This window comes from Heterocephalus glaber, unplaced genomic scaffold (genome assembly GCF_053883595.1).
Source record: "Heterocephalus glaber isolate CG9 unplaced genomic scaffold, H.glaber_assembly_v1.0 deba00001732, whole genome shotgun sequence".
NCBI classification, from domain to species: domain Eukaryota; kingdom Metazoa; phylum Chordata; class Mammalia; order Rodentia; family Bathyergidae; genus Heterocephalus; species Heterocephalus glaber.
The window spans coordinates 1,106,638-1,129,855 of NW_028258443.1; the positions used below are offsets into that span (position 1 = coordinate 1,106,638).

At 39.6% G+C, this 23,218-nt stretch overlaps 1 protein-coding gene and 1 pseudogene across 1 annotated transcript in view; both read right to left on the reverse strand.

Annotated features, from left to right (window-relative positions):
• Window positions 1-23,218, reverse strand: part of Luzp4 (leucine zipper protein 4) — a 64,268-nt gene that overhangs the window by 12,008 nt on the left and 29,042 nt on the right. The window lies entirely within an intron of this gene.
• Window positions 12,380-13,185, reverse strand: LOC101696536 (activator of basal transcription 1 pseudogene; annotated as a pseudogene).

The window sequence follows — 23,218 nt, forward strand, 5'->3', positions numbered from 1 at the left end:
AGACACAGACTGCCAGAGAAGTTTAAACTGTGGTAAACTCCAGCTGTGGACAACATGGTGGTCTTGCCCTCTGTGGTGAGAAGCCAGACAGGTTTCATGTGGTTTTCCGAGGGGGCTGGGTCTGAAAGAGCTGGGATTAAGTTCAGTGGATTGCTTGGCCCCCATTGCTGCCTGATTTCAGGACAGAACTCAGCGGTCTGTTTGCTTTCTCTATCTGCTAGTATGATCAAGAATATTCCTTGCCTTGAACATCTGCCACATCATGGGATATACAAAGGGGACTCTGGAGCAAAGGCCACAAAGCTAGTTGAGGATAGCAGTGGCTGAGGGCACATAGAATGGCAGGAACACTAAAAGTCACTGGAGTGAATATAGCCCTGAGGCAGACAACACACCACTGATGGGCCCCACCCAGTGGGACAGGCAGGACAGGACTCAGCATTCACAAAGCAAAAAGTGGTCATGGAAACAAAATAGGATCTACTTGTGACTCACTATCCCTCCCTCATATATGGCGGATTCCAATACCACACGCCCTGGAAAGAAACTACTGACTCAAACACTTCAACACAGAAGTTTTTGGATTCATTTCTCTTTTTGTTTGTTTTTAGTTTTTTCTTTTTTTCTTTTTTTGCTTTTGTTCTTATTTTTATCTTCTGGTTTTTTTCTGTTGCTTCTACCTAATTCAGTTTACTTTCTTTCAGTCTTTAACTGAATTTTTTATCTCATTTTTCTCTCCTTGTCTTTCTTTTTCAAATTTTACTCTTTTCCTTCCCTGTTTTTTAAAAAAATTATTACTATTAATCTTTATTAATTTTAACTATTTAGCTCACTCAATGCTATTATTGCTGAATTCTTTTTTATTGTGAATGGTGACATGGTTGCTTGTAGTAGATATTTACTACTGTATGTCAATATTTGGCTTATCTTTATGTCTATATTATTACTTTAGATCTCTTTTCTATTATTAAGGGTGGTATAGTTGTAGCTTTTATTGGGTTTTTTATTGGTTTTTTAAAGTGTGTCAATATGTTTTGTCTTTGACTTTATTACTGTTGTTGATTTCTATTGTTAAATGTGGCATTGTTGTTGCTTTGAATTTTTTTTTTATGGTATGTCAATATCTGGTTTGGTTTTATGTTGTTAACTTTATTTTCTCCTCTCTGAATGGTACTGGGAATCAAGCCCCAAGAAGAAAGTTGGATACTAAAAAGGCCCTCAAACATTATGTTGAATAAGTTGAAGAGGGGTATCAACACCAAAACATAACCAAATCCAAGGATACAACACAGGATAACAGAATTTAATTAAGAGATCTCCACAGTAAGGACAGTTTTTCAACCCTAATTGATCTTCATGTAGCACAAAAACTATACCAACATAAGAAAGAAAGGCAATGAGATGCCTCCAAAAAACCCTTAACTCCCTAAAAGCTGATCTCACAGACACTGAAATAGAGGAAATTACAGGCAAAGAACTCAAAACCAAATGTAGGCATTCATTGTTTAATGACCAAACCCCTTTCCTGCAACTAGGTTAAATGAATCAATCAATAAATGAGAAACTGTATATAGTATGTACATTACAATATTCAGAACAAAGAAATGGTCAAAGGAAACTCTAATTTGATAACTTTTCTTTTATTTGTATAACTCTTACATGCAGTACTGTAATATATAATGAAACATAAAACTATAATACTATACTGTACAGGATAATCAGCAAAAATTACAGTACTGTATAAACAAAGTGTACTATACAAAAAAGACATTGAGGCTTTATAAACAAGATGTACAGAACTGTATATATATATTTATATACATATAGATTTATATATGTGTATATATATATATAAAGATGGGTCATAAGTCTGAGCAGCTCGTCGTAATCTTAACAGGTGCCGTTAAGTACGCTTTGGCTGTAAGTCCAAACAGTTGTTAAACAGGAAGGTCATTAAACAAGGAATATCTGTAGTCAAAACATTTGAAGCAATCAAAAAATAAACATACAAGCAAATTCATCAGATGTTTAGTGAGCTTACAGAGGATTTAAATAAACAGATAAATGATTTAATTAATAAAATGTTCAGCAAGCTTAAAGAAACAAACGATATGCTGATTGAGTTAAATAAGGCAATAGAAGACACCAATGGCCATTTTGGTAAATAATTAGAAATTATAAAAAGAGACCAAGCAAAAACCCAGGATATGAAAAGTTCATTGGAAAGCATGAGTAGCAGATTTGACCAGGATGAAAACAAAGTAATAGAACTTGTATCAGAATTTAAAGACAAGTTTGATGTAATAAATCATGTACTCACAAATATCCTAAAACAAGATACCATGGAATCTGGATTCAACAGTAGCTAGGTGACTCAACAAAACAAAACACCCCTCAGAATTATAGGACCAAAAGAAAAATTAGACAATTCAAAAGGTAAAAAGAAAAAATTACTTACAAACAACAGAAAAATTTCCAAATTTAGGGAACAAATTCAATATTTAATTATAAGAGGCATATGACCACATAATCATATAGCCACAACTAAAAAAAACCCCTTTCCATAAGACATCATAATCAAAATTCCAGAAACTCAAGAGAAAATGAAAATAGTAAAACCTATTAGATAAAAATAGCAAAAACCCTATAAAGGCAAGTGTAACAGAGAAACAGCAGATTCTAACCACAAAATTTGATGGCCAAGAGAAGTTACAGTGAAGAAAATTAATTGTCAATAGATAATGTGAATAGAAAGAAAAGGTCCAAAGGGGAATGGAAAGTGGGAGGGGCAGGGGAAAGGAAAGAAGGGAAAGGAATAAATATGAGAAAAAGAAAGAATGGAAATAAAGTCTTTGTAAATAGGGAGGGGAGGAGGGGTTGAAGGGAGGTCAGGGGAATGGTGAAAAAATAAGAACCAAGATATAGTATGTAAAGGTAGAAATTCCCCATAGTGAATGTCAGTATATCCTATTCCTAAAGTGTACCAATAAAATTAACGAAAAAAGAAAATTGTCAACCCAGACTTCCATATCCTTCAAAATTAGCCTTCAAAATTGCTGAAGACTTTCTCTGACAAAGAAACTCTAAAGAAATACATGACTATTAAACCTACATTGCATAAAACACTTAAGGGAATCCTAGACAGAGAAAGGCCACAAGCAAAAAAATGGCTCAAAGACAAATATATATATATAACTGGGAGAGTAGTTAAACAACAAGAAAATAATAGAGGAATCTGTAGTGGAAAAATAATACAATGATAGGATTCAGTAAATACTTTATAATAATAACTTTCAACATTGATGGTCTTAATCCCCCAATTAACTTCCAGGAAGATGGCAGAGTGGTGAACAGCAGAGAAACAGCCTGTCTTGAGATTTGATGTCCAGATGCTGGAATATACCAATGTGAGGAGGAGAAGGAGGGACGTGTGTCCCTGGGACCCAGCAAGGATCTGAAGCGAGAATTGAAGCCCACATGGAGAGTGACGAGAGAGACTTCAATGAAGAAGGAGGTGGCAAGTGGCATTTTCTCCCTGAGCCCTGACTCAATACGTGGGAAGGGCAGCTCAAACCTGCAGTTTCACAGTGACTACTGGCAACCCTGAGGCCTCCTCTTAGAATCACACTAGTGGAACAGAGCAGTGCAGTGGACTGCAGTGGCTGGTGAGTTATTTGGGTTCAGACGTCCCCCCAGAGAGGGCGATTGGCTGGTAGCCATCTTGGAGAGGGACAGTTGAACTCGAAACTCAGAGCAGCTGTGGGCTGGCTCCATCAAGGTGAGGCAGAACCAAGTTCAAGTTGGCAGGAGGTCAAAGAGCCAAGTTAAAGCCAGAAGGGGGCCAAGTTCAAGTCTGTAAGAGGCACACAGAGTGCAGTAGACTGAACAAATGAGGGCTCCAGCCTCATAGCCAGAAACTAGACTGAGCTCCAGAATTAAAGGTGCAGACTTGCTGGGATTATCCAGTACCCTGCCATAAATCTACAGCTGGGTGGTTGGAATTAATCAATATGGAACTGGGCTCTGTGTGCCCAATTTATCTACCAGTGACAGCAGAGACACAACTTGAAGTGGACATTTAAAAAAAGTTTTTTGTATTTTTTTTTTAGTTTTTCTTTCTTTCCTGATTGTTTGTTCTTGTTTTTATATAAGTGTGAACATTCTTTCTAGTTTTGTTGTTGTTCCGTTCTGTTCTTGTTTTTATAATCTTCTTTCTTTTCTTCCTATCTTCTTCACCAGTTTCCCAAAGTTTGCATAATCTTCCTCTGTCCTCCAGCCTTGATTCTAATCTTTTCTTCTTCCATTTCTGTTTTTCTCCCCCTAACCCCTTTTAAATTTTTTCCCCCTAGGGTAAAATCCCCACACTGAGGGCATATTTACTATATACAATTTTCTGGTTTGTTTTAGATTTTGTCATCTAACCACAAATCTAGTTCACACAGTTAAAAGTGGCAAATTAATAGTTACCACAGTTTGTCATTTTCTAGACTGTGTTTGATGCTATTGTTATTGCTGACTGTACTGCTTGAGCCAAGGTGACATAATTGTTGTAATTGGTTGTTTTTCCTGGTATGCCAGGACTGAGATTGCCTAAGGGTCATAAACAATACTCTAGGCCCGTGCCAGAGAACTAGGGGGTAGGCCAAATAGGCAGCGACTTCTCATCTCCAATAAATAGAATAGGTAAGCTCTTGTAACAGACTCAAAACCCAAAAGCCAGCTACACCTTGAAGACATCTCTGATATGTAGTAATTTCCTAAGGGTTCTGAAATACTAGCAATAAAGCTACTTCTCACAAGCATCAACCCAGGAATTAAACTAAAAAAAGAAAAAGAAAAAGAAAATGAAAAGACAATTAAGCTAGATATAATCCCAAACTTCCAGTTCACTAAAGGCTAACCCAGGGGGAAATGAGGTGGAACAATTTGAAATCCATCCACTTGGACTCTCTGAAGTGGTAACAGCAGAAGTAACAAAACAGATGAATGAAGGTATAGAAAAAAATCAAATCAGAAATAGTTTCTCAGATAACTACAGAGATGATGACTGTCATGCTTGGCCTGAATGAGACCTTTGCAGCAAACATGCTGTTCTCAGCAAACAGCAGGAAAAGGCCATGCTATCCTTAACAAACAGAACAGATGGCCATAAAGAAAATTTGGGACAAGATATAAAATCTCCTCAGTGCCAGAGAGTCCAGTATTATATGCACATCTGTGCTGACTGTCCTTAGACCCTCAATTATAAACATTCCACTTCAGATTCCTTAGGATTATAGCACCCTTCTCAAACCCTATAAAAACTTAGTTTTTCTCCTGGTTAGCTGCTGATATCATTCACAATTTCAGCCTGCATCCAGACAGAATAAATCTAGCCTTTTTTTCACATAAAGCCTTTATCCAGGTTGGTCTCTCATGTGTCATTTGTAACAGTGACTATAATGAAAGACATGGTTAGTGACTCTAAAGTAGATACAGATAAAAAAATAGAGGAGCTTAAGAAAGTGATGGAAACCATGAACATTCAACATAGGAAAGAAATGGAATCCATTAAATAGATTCAAACAGATATCCAGGAGATTAAAAATTCCATTGAAAGTATATACAGCAAAATGAGCCAATGTGAGGACAGAATATCAGCTATAGAAGACAGGATAGTAACCAGCGATCATGAACTCCCTAATCAAAAGACACAGACTGGCAAAGACTGGATCCAATTTTAGTATATGTGCTGTCAAAGCAAGCACAGGCAAATTGGATAAAAAAAAAATTCCAACCGTATGGTGCCTGCAAGAGACTCAATTCATCCAAAAGAAAGCACATAGATGGAAAATGAAACTAGGGCCCAAAAGCAAGGAGGAATAGCTATCTTATTGTCAGATACAGCAACTGCAAGTCAAAACTGATCAGAAGAGACAAAGATGGCCACTACATACTGGTTGTTATGGTTTATATCTAGATGTCCCTCAAGAGCCTTATGTGGTCATAGGCAGGGCTTTCAGAAGAACACTTGACCATAGGGGTTTTATAACTGACTTGCTATTAAGAGGTGGGGCCTGGTTGGTTACTGAAGGAGTGTCCAAGAAGGGTATATCTCCCTCTCCTACACTTCCTGCTCCTCTGCTTCCTGGCCACCATAATAAGAGGAATTTTTCCTCTACCATGCCTTTCTGTCACGCTGCTTTTTCTTTGGAGCCATCCAACAAAGAACTGAAATGTGAGCAAAGACAAACTCCTACATTAAGTTGTAGGTGTTAGATATTGTGTCTCATGAACAAGGAAAGTGACTAAGGCAGATTTTGTTACCAGAGAAGTGGTGTCATTGCTGTGACATTACATGACCATGTGGTTCAGAAGTCTTTGGAATTGGTTCCGAACACCACAGGAGGTGTTTGGAAAGGTTTGGAGATGTCAGGTAGAGAAGCAGCCCTAGAATGCTGTAAGCTGAGTTTGATGGGAGTTTCTGGTCACAGCTTAGTAGAACGGATGCTGATAAAAAAAAAGGCAAATGGTGGGCCAGGGATTTTAGCTCAGTGGTGCTGTGCTTGCCTTGCAAGTGTAAGGTCCTGAGTTCAATTCCCGGTACCAAAAAAAAAAAAAGAGAGAGACAAATGGTAAAGTCCAGGTTCAGGAGTTTTCAGTTGGGAACAAAGACTCCACTGGCAGTTAGACTCCAGGCCATGTGTGTTATGCTGTGGCAGAAAATTTGCCTACATTTTGCTCATATCCTGAGACTTTGTGGGAGAATGGCATTAAGGATGGTGAACTAATTAATTTGCTGGAGGAAATTTCAAGGCAGCCCAATGTTCAGGTTGTAGTATGGCAACTGCTTACTGCTTTTAGTGAGATTTACATTGAGAAGGAGCAAAAATCCTATTTAAAAAGTTTTGAATTTCACCAGAAAGAAAGCTCCTGCAAGTTGGGACCTATAAAGTTTTGGCTGAGTAGAGCTTGCTTGCTGGAAAGATTAGCACTAAAATGGAGTCAAGTACTTTGCATCAGGACAATAGCAAAGATGCTTTGTCAGCATTGTAGGATTCAGCAAGACCCCTCCCTTGGCCTGCTCATTGGTGCAAAGCTATAAAGCTTTCATTTGCAAAGAGAGCCTCAGGCAGTTCAGCTCATCCAAGGTGAACTAGAAGTTTCCCAGAGTTCAGCCATCCAGACACTTGAAGGCCTCTGTAGTCATGATCCAAGGGGGGTCAGTTAATGCTCAAGTTGTCCACACACCTTGATGACATCCATGTGATGGTGATTTTATGGGCATGAAGAATGCAAGAATTGTGGGGTCGGGGAGGTTTCCACCCAGATTTCAGAAGGTGGTCTGGGAGGCCAGGCAGTATGCCCCCAAGAGGGCATTGTATGAAACTATGAGAGTGAAACCAAATGTGCAGTGGAGACTCCAGGAAGTTGGAGAAGTCAGCAACATGGAATGTCTGCTGAGGAAGGCCACAAGTAGTGAGTGGAGCCTGCCAAAGAGAAAAACCATGGGGACTGTGGCAGGCAATGCCATAGGGTCAGAGATGCCAAAGCTACTTGGTGTTCATATCTCACCACAACTTGTCTCAGGTGCTGGATACAGAGCTACAAAATTTAATGTTTGCCCTGTTGTGCTTTGGTATTGCTTTGGTCCCATTCATTTCTATTCTCCTGTTTGTCCCTTTGGGAATGGGATGTTTATCCTGTGCCACTGTATGTTGGAAGTGTTTAATTGTCTTTTGTATTTTTACTGGGACTCACAGATAGTGTTTGACTTGGGTGTCAGAGGAGGCTTTGGTCTCAAACTTTTCAGCAATGGTGGAACTATTAAGACTTTGGTGACTATTAGACATGGACTAAATGCATTTTGCATACAGATGCACATGAGTCTTGGGGGTCAGAGATTGAATGCTATGGTTTATATCTAGATGCCCCCTGAGAGTTTCATGTGCTCATAGTTGGGGTTTTGGGAAGAGGATTAGACCATGGGGTCACTATAGCTGATCTGTTGCTAGGTATTGGGGCCTTATCAGGGGAGGCAGTTTGCTGGAAATATGACCTGGAAGGGTACAGCTTCCTCCCTGGTTCCTTCCTTCTCTCTTTGCTTCCTGACCACCATGAAGTAAGCAGCTTTTCTCTACCTAGGTCCTTCCACCATGCCATTTATATGTTTCAGCCTGCCTGACATGGACTAAAACTTCTGAAACAGGAGCCAAAGTAAATCTCTTCCCTTAAGGTGGTAGTGTTGTGTATCAGTGACCAGAAAGTGACTAAGACACTAACAAAAGGAACAATTCAGTGGAAAGAGGTAACAACTGGCACAATCCAACTGCATAAAACAAAAGTATTGGACATAAAAGGACAGATAGACACCAATACAATCATAGTGGGGGACTTAAAATCCCCCTCTTAGAAATAGGTCAACTAGAAAAAAAAATCAAGCCATGGAACAAAAGGACTTATCAGATATCTATAAAATGTTTCATCCAACAAAAGAATACACATTTTTTTCTCAGAAATCCACAGAACATTTTCCAAAATTGACCGTGTCTTAGACCATTCTTAAATAAATACAAAAAACTGCATCAAAGCAGAATGAAACTAGAAATTAGCAATGAAAGAAACCACAGAAACTACAAAAACTCAAGAAGACTAAATAATGCATTATTGACTAATAAATGGATCACAAAAGAAACCAGGGGAAAAGTTTAAAAGTACCCAGAATCAAATGGCAATGGAAGTACAAAATACCAAAACCTATGGGACAGAATGAAAACTGAGAGAAGTTTAGAGCTGTGATTACACACATTAAAAGAATAGAGCAATCCTATAAAATAACTTAATTATGCTTCTCAAGGACCTAAAAAACAAGAACCATCCAAATCCAAAAGTAATAGAAAGAAATTATAAAGTTTAGAGCAGAAATGAATGCAATTGAGACTAAAAAGTAAGACAGAAATCAATAAATCAGAGTTGGTTATCTGAAAAGATAAATAAGATTGATAAACCCATAGGCAAACTACCAAAAGAAGGTAAGAAAGACCTATATCAGTGCAACTAGAAATAAAACAGGTAAAATCACAACCGACATTACCAAAATCCAAAGGATTATAAGAAACTTTCAAAACTATATTCCAATAAATTGGAGAACTTAAAAGAATGGTGAAGTTCCTAGACACATGAACAACGAAACTTGAACCAAGTAGATATAAAACCTCTGAGGAGACCAATAACAGGCAATGAAATTGAGGCAATAATAAATACTCTACCAATTAAGAAAAGTCCAGGACCTGATAGGTTCATTGCAAGATACTCCAGAATGGCAGGGAAGTTCTAATGCCAATACTCTTCAAATTCCATGAAATTGAAAGAAAAGGAGCATTGCCAAACTCATTTCTGGAAGTTAGCATTACCCTGACACTAAAACCAAACAAAACCTTAACTAAAAAAGAAAACTATAGGCCAATCTCCTTAATGAGCATAGATACAAAAATCCTCAACAAGATACTGGCAAACAGAATGCAACAAATCATTAAAAGGATCTTATGACCAAGTTGGCATCATGCCAGGGATATAAGGATGGCTCAACATACAAAAATCAATAAATATAATGCACCATGTAAAAGCTAGGATAAAAATTACATGATCATCTCAGTAGATCCAGAAAAAGTCTTTGACAACATCCAATATCCCCTCATGATAAAAATCTTGATGAAAACAGGTATACAGGGACCTTACCTCAAACTAATAAAAGTCATTTATGCCAAATTCACTGCCAACATCATAGTAAATGGGGAAAAATGAAAGTATTTCTTACTTGCAGAAACTCAACAAGGGTGTCCACTCTCACCACTCTTGTTCGATACAGAATTTGAAACTTTAGCCAGAGCAATCAAGCATGAGAAAAAAATAAAAGGGATATGTATAAGAGTCATACTATCCTTATTCACAGATGACGAAATCTTTTACATAGAAGACCCAAAACATTTCACCAAAAAACTCTTAGAACCAATAAATTCAACAAAATAACAGGATACAAAATCACACACACACACACACACACACACACACACACAAATCAATGGTGTTCCTGTACACCAACTACAATATGAACTTTCTGAGAAAGAAATCAGGAAAACAAGGGGATGGGTGTGGTGGTGCACACCTGTAATCCCAGTACTCAGGAGGCTGAGCAGAAGGAATCAAGAAAACAATCTCATTTATGATAGCTTGAAAAGCAACACGTAGGAATTAACCTAACCAAGGCAGTGAAAGTTCTCCATAATTACAACTATAATACTCTTAAAAGAAAAGATTAAAGAGGACATCAGAAAATAGAAAGACATCCCATTTTTGGATAAGCAAAACCAATATTGTCAAAATGGCCAAATCATAAAAAAATGATTTTTAGATTTAATGCAATTCCAATTCTTATGGTTTGTATCTAGATGTCCCCTCAAAGCCTCACACACTCATAGGTGGGGCTTTTCAGAGATAGCTGGATCTAGAGTGCATGACGCTGGGATTAAGTGTGTGATGCTGGGACCAAGGGAGATTATTAAATTAGTCCAGTGATTGGTTTGGCATAGCTGTGGGAGTGAATAATGGCAAGGCCTTCCCTGGGTGTGAGTGCTACTTGCCCTAAGGGCAGGTAGTCTGGACAGAATATAAGGGACAGAAAGAGCTGCTGGGGTCGCTTGTTGCTTGCTGCTTGCCATGTCGCTGCTTTGCTGCCTTCCTTTCTTCTGCCCACTATAAACTAATTTTCTTCTGTGATGCCCCTCTACCATGCCACCCGGCCTTGGAGCCAGGTGACTATAGACTGGAACCTATACAAACTGTGAGCTAAATAAATCTTTTAACTTTGGGTGTCAGGTATTTTGTCTCAGCAACAAGAAAAGTAACTAAGACACCAATCACAATACCAACAGCATTCTTTTTTTTTTTTTTAACCATGTGTAGATTTACCGTGTAGTGGTTTACCCAGACTTTGAAGAAAGCAGGGCTGTTTATGTGCCTGGTGCGAACCTGTGACCCAAGTGCCAATGTGCACGGAAGTGTACCTGAACAGCATTTATTTCCAACTTCCCTCCTAGGTTCTGCCCACCTTTTTTTTTTTGTTACCCCGGATTGAACCTAGGACCTTGTGCTTGTGAGGCGGGCACGGTGCCACTGAGCTAAATTCCCGGCCCCAACTGCCCACCTTTTTTAACTCAACACTCCATCCATGAAGCACTGTTTGTAACTGTAGGAACACATCAGGATCTTTCAGACTTTCTGCTCTGTCATTTCCCAGTTCACTTTCAAGGAATGACCTGCAAAAACTTGGTGAAGGCTGACCCATCCCAGAAGACTGTCCTCGAGAACCAGGACCACACTGGCAGCAGTCCACGCACAGCCAAGGCCCACTCTACCCCTCACCTACTTCTCCCATGATGCCTATCTACCTTATTCCAGTGGCCTAAAGACTAAGCACATATCCACTGTCACTATTTCTTCATCCAGTGGCTTTATAAATGTTGAATTGGCCAGGAATGGTGGTGGATGACGGTAACCCCAGCTACTTGGGAGGCTGAGGCAGAAAGATCGCAAGTTTGAGCCCAGTCGGGTCAACTTCACAGGATCCTGTTTCAAAAGAAATAAAAGGGCTGAGGACGTAGCTCAGTGGTACAACACCCTGGCTCAATACCCAGTACTGCACTTTGAAGTTAAAACTAACCTAATGACTATATACCTGAAACTAAAAAAAAATACAAAAAATATATTTTATTTTCCATAAATATATTTGAAGAAAGGTTCTCAACCCAGTCCCAAATCATTATAACCTTTTTTTTTTCTTTTTTTTAGAGACAAGGTCCTGCTATGCAGTTCAGGTTGGCCTCAAACTCACTATGTAGCCTAGGCTGGCCTTGAACTTGCAGGAATCCTCTTGCCTTAGCCTCCCAAGTGCTGGGATTACAGGATTGTACCACCACACCTGCCAACCTGATAACATTTTCTAAATAAAAACAAAGTTGTTGCTGCCTTTACCTGTGTCAGTAAACAGGAGAAGAATGAGGGGCCATTATCACTCTGGATATAAAGGCCACACCTGGGGCCAGGTCATGGGCTTTCTAGAGGACCCCACTGGGCAAGAGGCAGGCAACCAAAAACCAAACAAATGAAACAGGCATCTGCAACTGTCATAATCACCAGTATGAATAAGGTGCCTCAGCCAGGTGCTTACAGAAGTTGAGTAAGAGGGACAGGGGAGGACTACAAAATGTTTGTGTCTGGCTCCTCATCAAAGACTCCTGGTCTGAGACACAGAAAATGTCTGCCTGGGTAGTCAGTCTCACTGTAGCATAAGATAGACAGGAAGCAGGGTAAGGCCAGGAGATGGAAGGGACCTTCCTGCCCCTCAGGAGTCCTTAACTAGTGAAGGTCCCTCTGTGTTCTCTGATGGTGGTGGGGCTCCAAAGATCCTGACAAGGAGTCCTCGGTTGGAGCGGGCCTGGTCCTGCGAAGTAGCCAGGCGAGCCCATTTACGGCCTCCTGGCCTTGCTGCTTTCCGGCCCTTAGCTCCTGCCTAGTAGGACTCTGGGCAAAGGTCCAGGAACTGTCTGGGCGGGCAGGATCCCCATCAGCCGCAAGGAAGCGTTGTCCTCGCTCCACGCTCTGAAGGTAGAAGTCGGTCTCACCCTTGGCTTGGGCGACCTCAGCTCTTAGACGCTGCCTGCGTACCTGGTGCTAAAAGGCTAGGTGTTCACTGAGGTAGGACCAAGTAAAACGGTGCAAATACTTGAGGTTCCAAAGGTCACAGTGGAAGGGGCTGCGCCTTCGGGCACCCATGGGCATGTTGTGCAGACTCGCAGCCACACGCTTGGCTATGTGCTTATCCCGGAACTCCACCCAGTCCTCAGTGTAGTCCTTGCTGTATGTGGATCCCTTTTTCCCTCCTGAGGGTGCTTCTGCGTTCTTCTTGCGTCTCATGAAGCTGTCCTCGGCCTGAAAGAACATGCATCCGACCTCACAGTAGGCACTGAGCAGGTTGCGTATTTGTAGGGGTTGTAGGCGAGGTGGGATGTGACCCAGGCACATGATACCTGGCACCACTCCCTTCTTGCTGCCGCGAGCCACTTCTTCGGGTTCCTGTTGCTCCTCTTCCACCTCTGATTTCTCATCTGTCCCTTCCAGCGGCTCTTGCTCAGATCCCCCGCCAGACATGCTGGCTCACCAACAGCATTTTTTACAGACTAGAAGAAACAATCCTAAAATTTATATGGAACCAGAAGAGACTCAGAATAGAAAAGCAATCCTGAGCAACAAGAGCAAAGTAGGAGGCATCAAAATTCTGGATTTTGATTTTTATTACAAATCTACAATATTTAAAAACAGCATGGTTCTGGCACAAAAATAGACATGTTGCTCAATGGAACAATTTATTTTTCCACCATTAATTTTATTGGTACATTTTAGGTATAAAATACATTTACACACATCATTGGGATTTTGTACCATTACATGAATATCTTGGTTCTTATTTTTTCCCCCTTCCCCTGCCCTCCCCTCACCCATTCCACCCCTCCCCACTTGCAAAGATCCCATTTCCATTTTTTTCCCTTTCTCATATTTTTCCCCTCTTTCCCCTCTCCCCCATCCCACCTCCCCTGTCCCCCTAGACCTTTACTCCCTATTACACAATATCAATTACACATTTTTTAAATTAAAATATCAAGACCTAGGAGACATTACCACAGATTTTACAGAATTTAAAAGGATACAGAAAGCATATTTCAAAAATCTGTTTTGAAATAAATTTGACAACTTCTAAGAAGTACCTTGGAAGATAAATTATTGAAACTAACTCTGGAATTGAATAGCACCTATTGAAGAAAGTGTATTCCTAGCTTGAAAACCTACCTATATGACAACAACAGGCTCGTATACATTTTAACTAATAAATTATAGCAAATATTTAAAGCAGAAAAAAAGGAACATTTCTCCCCTCATTTTAGGAAATCAAATTGTGCTAATCCTAAAACTGGATAAAGATAATAGAAGAAAAAAGTATGAACATAGATAGAAATTTGTTTAACAAAACAAAATATTAGAAGTCAGATCTGGCAGGATGTAGAAAGTGGTTTTGTTATAGGGATGGCAGTGTGGGTTCAGCTTTGGAAGATCCACCCCAGAAGTCATCATTTTAACAGAAGAAAGGAAAAAGCCGTATGATCCTGTCACTAGTTGGAGAAAAAGTATTGGACTAAATTCCACAGCTGTTCATGGTAAAAGCTATCAGGACACTAGAAGTAGAACAGAACCTTCTCAACAGATTAAAGACATGTACTCCATACTTCCAGTGAGAATGCCTTATATGAACGAAGAAGACACAATGCTTTCTCCTTGGGGTGAGAAACAAGGGCAGATATGCTTACTCTTTATCTGTCCATTAAACTTTGAAACCTAGGCCCAACCAAAATAATCTGGCAATAAAATGACACAATTAGGATAGGATTGGCAAGGTAGAAGCAAAGTCTTTATATGTAGATGAAATGATCATCACAGAGAAAATACTAAGATATCTCTAGGAGCCCTTAGAACTTGTATTGGAATTTAGCAGTATTAGAAAACACAAGGTATATATAAAAATTCAGGTCTGTGCATACGTGCTATAAATGAAGAATTAGATATTGAAATTTAAAAGTTATGTAGGAGTACAAAGGACCTAGAAGAGTTAAAAAAAAAAGACAAAAAACAGTGTTGGAAGATGTTTACTACCTAATTTTAAGACTTCTTCTAAAGCTACAGTAATCAAGGCAGTGTTGGTGTTAGGAAAGACATATAGATCATTGGAATAAAACAGAGAATCTAGAAATAGAATCACACATATATGGTCCACTGAGTTTTGAAAGATTATTTAACATTAGCATTTTATAGAATATAAACTCAATTCAAGAGCCATGGAAAAGACAGTGTTTTCAGCAAATGGCAGGAGAACACCTGGTATCCATATAAAAAAAATTAACCTCAACCCTTTATTTCCATACATGAAAATAACTTGAAGGGATCTATGAACCTGAATATGAAAGCCTAAAAGTATAAAACTTTAAGAAGAAATTATAAGGGAAAATGTTTATGAATTTAGGGTAGGCAAGAACTACCTAGGATACAAAAAACATGATGTATAAAAGAAAAAAAGTGATAAATGAGATTCCATCAAAATTTAGAACTGTAAATAACATCATTAAAATGAAAAATAGTCCTTAAACAGACCATATTTACAATGCATATAACATATGACCAGAATATATAAAGAACACTTACAGCTCATTAATAGACAACCCAATTAAAAAGTAGACATAAGTGATAAATAGCCAGTATAGCACTAGGAAAGGTGTGCAATTCTAGAATCAGAAAAATATTAATCAGTACAATAAGATTGAATTATACACTCATTAGGGAGATGAAGTTAAAAGTTTTAAAAGCCTTGTCGTGACTTTTTCTTTTTGTTGGATTCTCCTCCTTTGCATTTAATCTGTCATGCCCAATGGATTAATTCTGCTGGGTTTCCTGGGGTTGTGATCCTCATTGTCTTTTCCTAGGGTATTGTCTAAAATTTTTTGGAGTGGTAGTTTGGTATTCATGTATTTCCTAAGGTACTCTTTGTCATGAAAGTATCTTATTTCTCCAACAATTTTGAAAGACAGTTTTGCAGGGTACATCAATCTGGGTTGGAGGCTGTTTTCCTTTAGGCCTTGAAATACATCACTCCAAGCTCTTCTTGCCTTGAGGGTTTGCATTGAGAAGTCTGCTCTGATTCTGATGGGCTTTCCTTTGCATGTGATTTGTTTCTTTTCTCTCATGGCTTGTAGAATTTTATTCTTCTGTTGGGTTTCTGGAATCCTAACTATTATATACCTATGTGTAGATTTTTTTGATCAAGGCTAGTTGGAGTCCTATATGCTTCACTTAGCTGTAGGGCAAGTTCTTTTCCCCTGCTTGGGAAGTTTTCTGCCATCACGTCTGTCAACAGTTTTTTAATGTCATCTGCACTCTCTCTTCTTTCTTCATTGACTCCAATCAGTCTTATGTTATTCTTCTTTGCATCGTCTAGCAGATGCTGGATTGATTTCTCGTGGTCCCTTATAATTTTAAAGCAATTTTTCTTTTCCTGGTCACTAATTCCAATCTTATCTTGTATATCTGAAATTCTCTCCTCAAATTGGTTCATTCTGCTGCGCAGACCTTCGATGGAGGTTTTAATCTACTGGAGATCTGTTTGCATCTGTTTTATGGATTCCATTTGTTTCCTATGTTGGGATTCCATCCTGTTCCTCAGATCCTCTATTTTTTTATCTGTGTCCTCTCTAGATTTATTAATCATGTCTTGCACTATGAGCACAATCTTTGCTGTTATCTGAGTAATTATTTCTGATTTCATTTTTCCCAGATCCTCTTTTGTTGTGAGTTCAGAGAGTCCAGAGGGTTGAGTATCAGATTGTTCCATCTCGTTTCCCTTTGGGGTTGCTGTAGGTGATGTGGAAGTCTGTTTTTAAGGCGTATGTGTCTTCTCATTTCCACGTGGTGGTGGGGGGTACTTCTGGCGCCTGCACGGCTCACCTTCTCTGCCCTAGGAGTGTGGAATGGTGGGGGGGGGAGCTTGCTTCTGGGTGCTGAGACTGGCTCAGCTTCTCTGCCCTAGGAGTGTGGAATGGCAGCGGGGGAGCTTCCTTCCAGGTCCTGGGACTGGCTCACCTTCTCTCTCAATGGAACAGAATTGAAAGTGGAGAAACAACCCTAAGCACCTTCAGCCACCTGATGTTTGACTAAGGGGCCAAAATCATACATTGGAGAAAAGGTAGCCTCTTTAACAAATGGTGCTGGGAAAACTGGTTATCCACATGCAGACGAATGAATCTAGACCCATTTATCTCTCACTCTATACTAAAACCAAATAAAGATAAATCAAATATATAAAACAGAAACAATGAATCTGCTGAATGATAAAATAGGTAAAACTCTTGAAGGCATAGTCACAGGCAAGGACTTTCTGGATAGAACCCCAATTCCACAAGAAATAGCACCAATCCTCAACAAATGGGATTATAGAAAATTAAAAAGCTTCTGCATAGGAAATGAAACAACCAACAGAGCAAAGAGATAACCTACAGAATGGGAAAATATTATTCCAATTACTCTTCAGAGAGAGCACTAATATCTAGAATACATAAAATATTACAAAAAATGGGCAACTGAAATGAATAGACACTTCTCAAAATAAGTACTAATGCCCAATAAGTACATGAAAAAATATTCAGCATCTTTAGCCATTAGAGAAATGCAAATCAGAAGAACATTCAGATTCTATCTTATTCCATAAAGAATGGCTATCATCAAGAACTCAAAAAACAACAAATGAGGTTGTGGGGGAAAAAGAACTCTTCTACATTGTTGGTGGGAATTTATACTGGTACAATTACTACAGAAATCAGTATGGAGATTCCTCAACAAACTAAAAACAGAAATTTCATTTGACCCAGCTATACCTCTTCTGGCTATCTTCCCAAAAAGGTTAAAAACATCAAATTACGTTAACACATGCATACTTATGTTTATAGCAGCACAACTCACAACAGCTAAATCTTGGAAGCCACCCATATGGCCATCAACATATGAATAGATAAAGAAAATGTGGAATATATACACAATGGAGTACTATTCATCCATAAAGAAGAATAAATTTGAGTCACATTAAGAAAAATGGGTGATTTTTGAGAACATAATTCTAAGTGAAATAAATCTGACATAGAAATTAAATCACATGGTTTTTCTTATATGAGAAATCCAAAGTATAAATAAAGAGCAAGATAAAATTAGATGATAGGAACCAGGGAGATAAGACTTTAAGGAGTTGGGAAAGAGATCTGGGGATGGGGAGAGACAGGAGAAAAAGGATAGGAAGGAGAAGTAGAAAGGTTCAGTATCCCTTATGTATGTACTAATTCCCCACAGTGATTGTATTTATTATGTATCACAAACATATACTAATGAAAATATGTAATTCAAAAGAGAAAACTAAAGAACAGTGTGAGGTTAGAGTTCACTCTTCCTTTGCCATGTATGGATATACAGTAATAAGGTGACCATTTTCCAGCCAGGAAGGGCCCACACCAGAACAAACCATGCTTATAACCTGATCTTGTTATGGACGAGTGAGTTAGAACAATGGAGATGTGCCACACACTGTGTCAGATTTGAGCCCGTTTATTAAAGCCAGTGGCCAATGGGGGGGCTAGCACCCAGAAAGTTTTCTCGGCAATGGGAAGCAGTTTGATTTTTCCTTTTAAATCATGCTTTTAGTTGGGGAGGGCTCAGGGAGGAGCAAGCAGAATCTTACAGAAGCAGAACCATGCCAGGTTGGGGGGGGGGGACTTTCACACACTAAGTGAGCTACAAAACACCCTGCAACTGCAGCAAGTTTTCTGCCAAGCAGGATGTGGGTTTGGGTACTTTGTCCAAGCACAAGCACTTTGTCCAAGCACAAGTACAAAGTGGTGTTGAGGCTCAAAATGGAGTCGGGTGTGCTATTACATTCCCAACTCCTCTAAGTGTGATGTCAAAGCGACTCAATTAGAGCCTCTTGATTGGGCAGGGGATTATATAAGGGATTGTAGTAGGATTTTATATATATCAGTTTAACAGAGGCACGTGCTGTTTTATAAAGTTGATTATCTAATTAAGAATATAGGGGCCAATCAAGAGCCCGAGAAAAAGCAGGATGAGGGGACCACCCAGTCTGGTGATGAGGGTAGTTATCTAAGGGGTCTAATTGAACAGGTTATAATATCATGAGTTTTAATTTTTTTTACATCTATTTAGATTTTTTGATCTTTTGAAGGGTATCATGAATTATATTAGACCTGTTGGCATAGAAACACATTTCCCCTAGAGCAGCACATGATTTTTTTGTGTGACAAGAGCACTAGATCAAGCCCCCTTTGATTTTGGAGGACCATCTCAACTAGTGACTCTACTTGGGAGTGGAGTCTCAATGGCATATTGTAGGCTTTTTAGGTCAGTGTTTATCTGTTTGTTAAGGCTGAGAGTCTACGTTATTTTTAGCCAATGTGGCAGTTTTAAGTGTTGCTGAGCCAGCTATCCCCAATTTTAACAAAATTAGAATGACTATGTGGGCTGTTTGTTTTTGTCTGTATGGTAGTCTTGGGGGTGTTATGAAATCTCATCTTTGAGGTTTTTTGTATATATAAACTTGAGGGAGAACTTGGACCAGGATATACAAGACCTCAGGTCTAGTATCTCTCTCAGGAATTTTGACACACCTAGTGAGCCCCAAGGTATAAGCTAGCAAAGTGCCGTTAGGGGTATTAAATAAACCTTTAAGGTTTTTAGGCAAAGTTTGGCTATATATAGCTTGGAAAGGGGAGTTACTTATATCATAAGAAGTTGTCAGGTTGTATTTTTATAAACCTCACTAATTGTCAAGGGGGGCTTTGTAGAAGTGTGCACTAAGGCAGTACTTAAGGCTTTGATTGGGTCCAAGGCTCCCACAACCACACAATAAGGAGGCTTTGCTTTTAGACAGAGCCAACAGTCTTGGGCTAAGTCTGCTTGAGTCAGGTTTAACATAGTGTGGATGGCTTTTAGCATGGAGAATAGGGAGCGAGGCAATATGTGTGGGGGGTCTTCTTTATTAGTAGCTAAGAGTGGACACTTTGAGGGACGGATAAAGGGGGGTCTTATTTTTATTTTTATAAAGGGGTCTTATTTTTATTAAGGGTTTTATTGGCTGTTTTGGTGTTTGGCTTAGCAACTGGGTTTGAAAGGTAATGATTTTTTTTAGGTTAGGAATTAGTGTTTTGGGGAGTCAGAAGTGGAATCCCCAATTTTATCTCATGGCCCATTTTAAGTCCCAGGGCCTTTGTATCAGAATTGTGACTCGGCACCCATGTGTTTTTAAATTATGATATCATTATTGACATTTAATCCCCCACTATAGGAGGCAATCTTTATATAGCCTCAGTTACGGCAGTAGAAATCAGTTGGGGACCCACAACCCTGTTGTCTTAATAGATTGAATCTTGGACATGCATAAAAGTCACAGCTTTTTATGTTTATGAACTGATAGTAGTAGCTTTTTCAATCTCTCCTAATTAATTTATAGAGATTGACCTAAGGCAACCTGAGAGGTTGCAGGGGGTGGATGGTATTAAAAGTAACATTATCTAGAATTTTTTTTTGTGCTAAAGGAGGTGAGGAGAAACCAGTATAATTCACTTTGCTGCATTTTTTTAGAGTTTAGCCTTGTCAGCCCAAACATAATAAGGAAAGCATCACAATCATAATCGGATTAGCCTTAGCTTTAAAGGATCAGGTCTCAGCTCAGCAGTCTATTGTTTTGACCTCTTGATGCACAAATGGTGAACCCACGTCGAGATTTTGTCAACCTTGAGATCCGAGGGCGTCATGAGGAAGACTGTGTAGGGTCTCTTTTAGACTGGAGTTAGTCTTTTACTCTGAAAAGCCTTGGGGAAGACAGTATCTCCAGGCTGGAACAGGTGGCACGGTGTAGAGGTGGGCAGGGGCTGAGTAGCTTGTTTCTGGGAGAGAATAGTTTTTTGTATCTGTTGGAGAGACTAGAGATATTTTACTGGTTAGAACATTTTTTTAGTATCTCACTTTTGACCTTGGGGAGCAGGAAAGGGATCTTTTAAACATAATTTTATAAAGAGTAAAACCTGGTTTTTTTTGTTTTTTTGTTTTTGGTACCGGGGATTGAGCTCAGGTCCTTTGTGCTTGCGTAGCAAGCGGCGAAACCACTGAGCTAAATCCTCGGCCCAAAACCTGTTTTATAAGGGGTATATCTTACTCTAAGAACAGCCAAAGGCAGCAGGGTGACCCACCCTTTATCAGTTTTTAACATCAATTTAGTTAGAGTAGATTTTAGGGTCTAATTTATCTATTTTATTTGTCCCAAGCTTTGGGGTCGGTAGACATAGTGGAGTTTTAAATTTATATCTAGTGTCTTATTGACTGAGTTATAGAGGCTCTAAAGGTGGGGCCATTGTCAGATTTAGTGGACACCAGTAGTCTGAATCTGAGAATTAATTTTTGAAAAAGTTTTTTTTGCCACCATAGTGGCAGTCTCTCACCGAGTAGCATAGACCTCTGTCTAACCTGAGAAGGTATCTATGAAAACCAGGAGGTAAGGATGGCCACCTGCATGTGGTTTGATTTTTGTGAAATCTATTTTTTAGTGTTTTTCAGGATTTTTACCCCGAAATCTGACCCCGAGGGATATAGATGGGCCCTGATGGGGATCTATTTGTCTATAGGTTGGGCACCTAAGAGAGGTCTGGTGGGTCAGCTCTTATAGCTTTGAAAAGCAGTATCTTGGAGCTAGAAGCTCAGCCATCTTGGAATCCCCCAGGTGCGTGACCAGATGTAGCTGCTGGATGAGCTGTCCTCTTAATGTCTGGGGGAGTTAGATGTGACAAACCGGACATTTTTACCAGCCTTGGGGATTTTTTTGTTTGTAGCCAGCTTGTTTTTTAAATCTTTTTTTTAATTGTAAGTGGGGCTAGTCAGGAGCAAAGGGGGAGGAGGACTCATGGTAGGCAGGATCACTAAGGGTTTAGCTGGCCTCAGGGCTTTTCTTTTGGCTGTTCGATCTGTAAGGTGATTTTTTTTAGCCTCGGTGTATTGTCTTTTTGGTGACCCTGAACATGAATGACGGCCACCTTTTTGCGAAGCCATATCATTTTTAGGAGAGACAATATCTCTTTTTTGTTTTTGACAGTCTTTTTTGTGGCTGTCAGAAGCCCTCTCTCCCTGTAGATGCTCACGTGGACATGTAGACTAGCAAAGGCATATCTATTGTCAGTGTATATATTTATCTTTTTTTTTTTAAAGCCTGGGCCAAGGTGATCAGTTTTGTATTTTGGGCCAAGCTTCCCTCCGGCAGAAGTGACTTGATCAATGTAGTCACTGTAGCTCACGCACTCTGCACCCCACTTATTATCATGTGGCTTTTATCTGTGAAGAGGGTGGCATCTGCCTTAGCCAAGGGGGTAGCTATAAAGTCTGATCTGCCCCCCTGGGTCTGGTCTAGGACCTCTTTACAGTCGTGAATTGGGATGTTGGGGTCATCATCTGGCAGTGTAGCCAGATTGAGACCCTGTCTTGCTGAGATGACTGTGTGTGAGGCTGATTGAGCAAGAGGCTTTGATATTGAGTGAGGCCAGCATTTGACATCTATTTGTTAGTAGTCCCCCTGAGCAGAGTCTTCACTGAATGAGGGGCAGTTAGGACTAGGTCTTGTCTGAAGGTCAACTAATCAGCCTCCTTGACCAATATAGCTGTGGCAGCTACTGCCCAAAGACATGAAGGCCATTTTGAGGCCCCAGGATCTAATCTTTTAGAGAGATAGGCCACAGGGTGCTTTTAGGGTTTTAAGGACTGTGTTAGGACTCTCTTAGCAATTTTTTTTTATCTCATGGATGAATAGATGAAAAAGCTTAGTAACATCAGGTAGTGTCAGAGCCGGAGCTGATATTAGAGCTTTTTTTAGATTTTGGAAGGCCTTTTTTAAAATCTATTTTTTATTTTAGTGGTTGATTTTTTTCGTGGCAGAATGGAGGGGCTGCGCTATCTCAGCAAACCTGGGTATCTATGGGTGACAGTATTAGCTGCACCTAGGAATTTTTGTATCTGTTTTTTGGTAGTTGGTGTGGGTATCTGGAGGATGGCCCTTTTCCTGGCCTGGGACAAAACTCTTTTTTTTTTTTTTTGAGATTTTATATCTCAGGTGTGTTATTTTAGGGGCACAGAGTTGTGCCTTTTTGGCTGAGATGCAGTAGGACAACTCTTTCAGTAGCTGAAGAAGCTCTTGTGTCTCCTGCAGGCATTCTGAATAGCTAGTAGCAGCTAATAACAAATTATCTATATAATGCAGCAGGGTTAGGTTAGGGTGGTGGGATCAAAAACTCACAAGTCTTTTTGGAGGGCCTCACCAAACAGGGTGGGAGTATTTTTGAATCTTTGAGGCAGCCAGGTCTAGGTGAGCTGTCAGGAGTTGCTGGAAACTGGGTCTATCTATTTGAAGGTGAAGATAAGCTGGCTAGCTGGGGCTAGGGGCACACTGAAAAAAGCATCTTTTAATCTAGCACAGTATATATTTGATGTTCAGGAAACAGCAAACTCAGAGGGTATATGGGTTGGGGACAGTAGGATGTAGAGT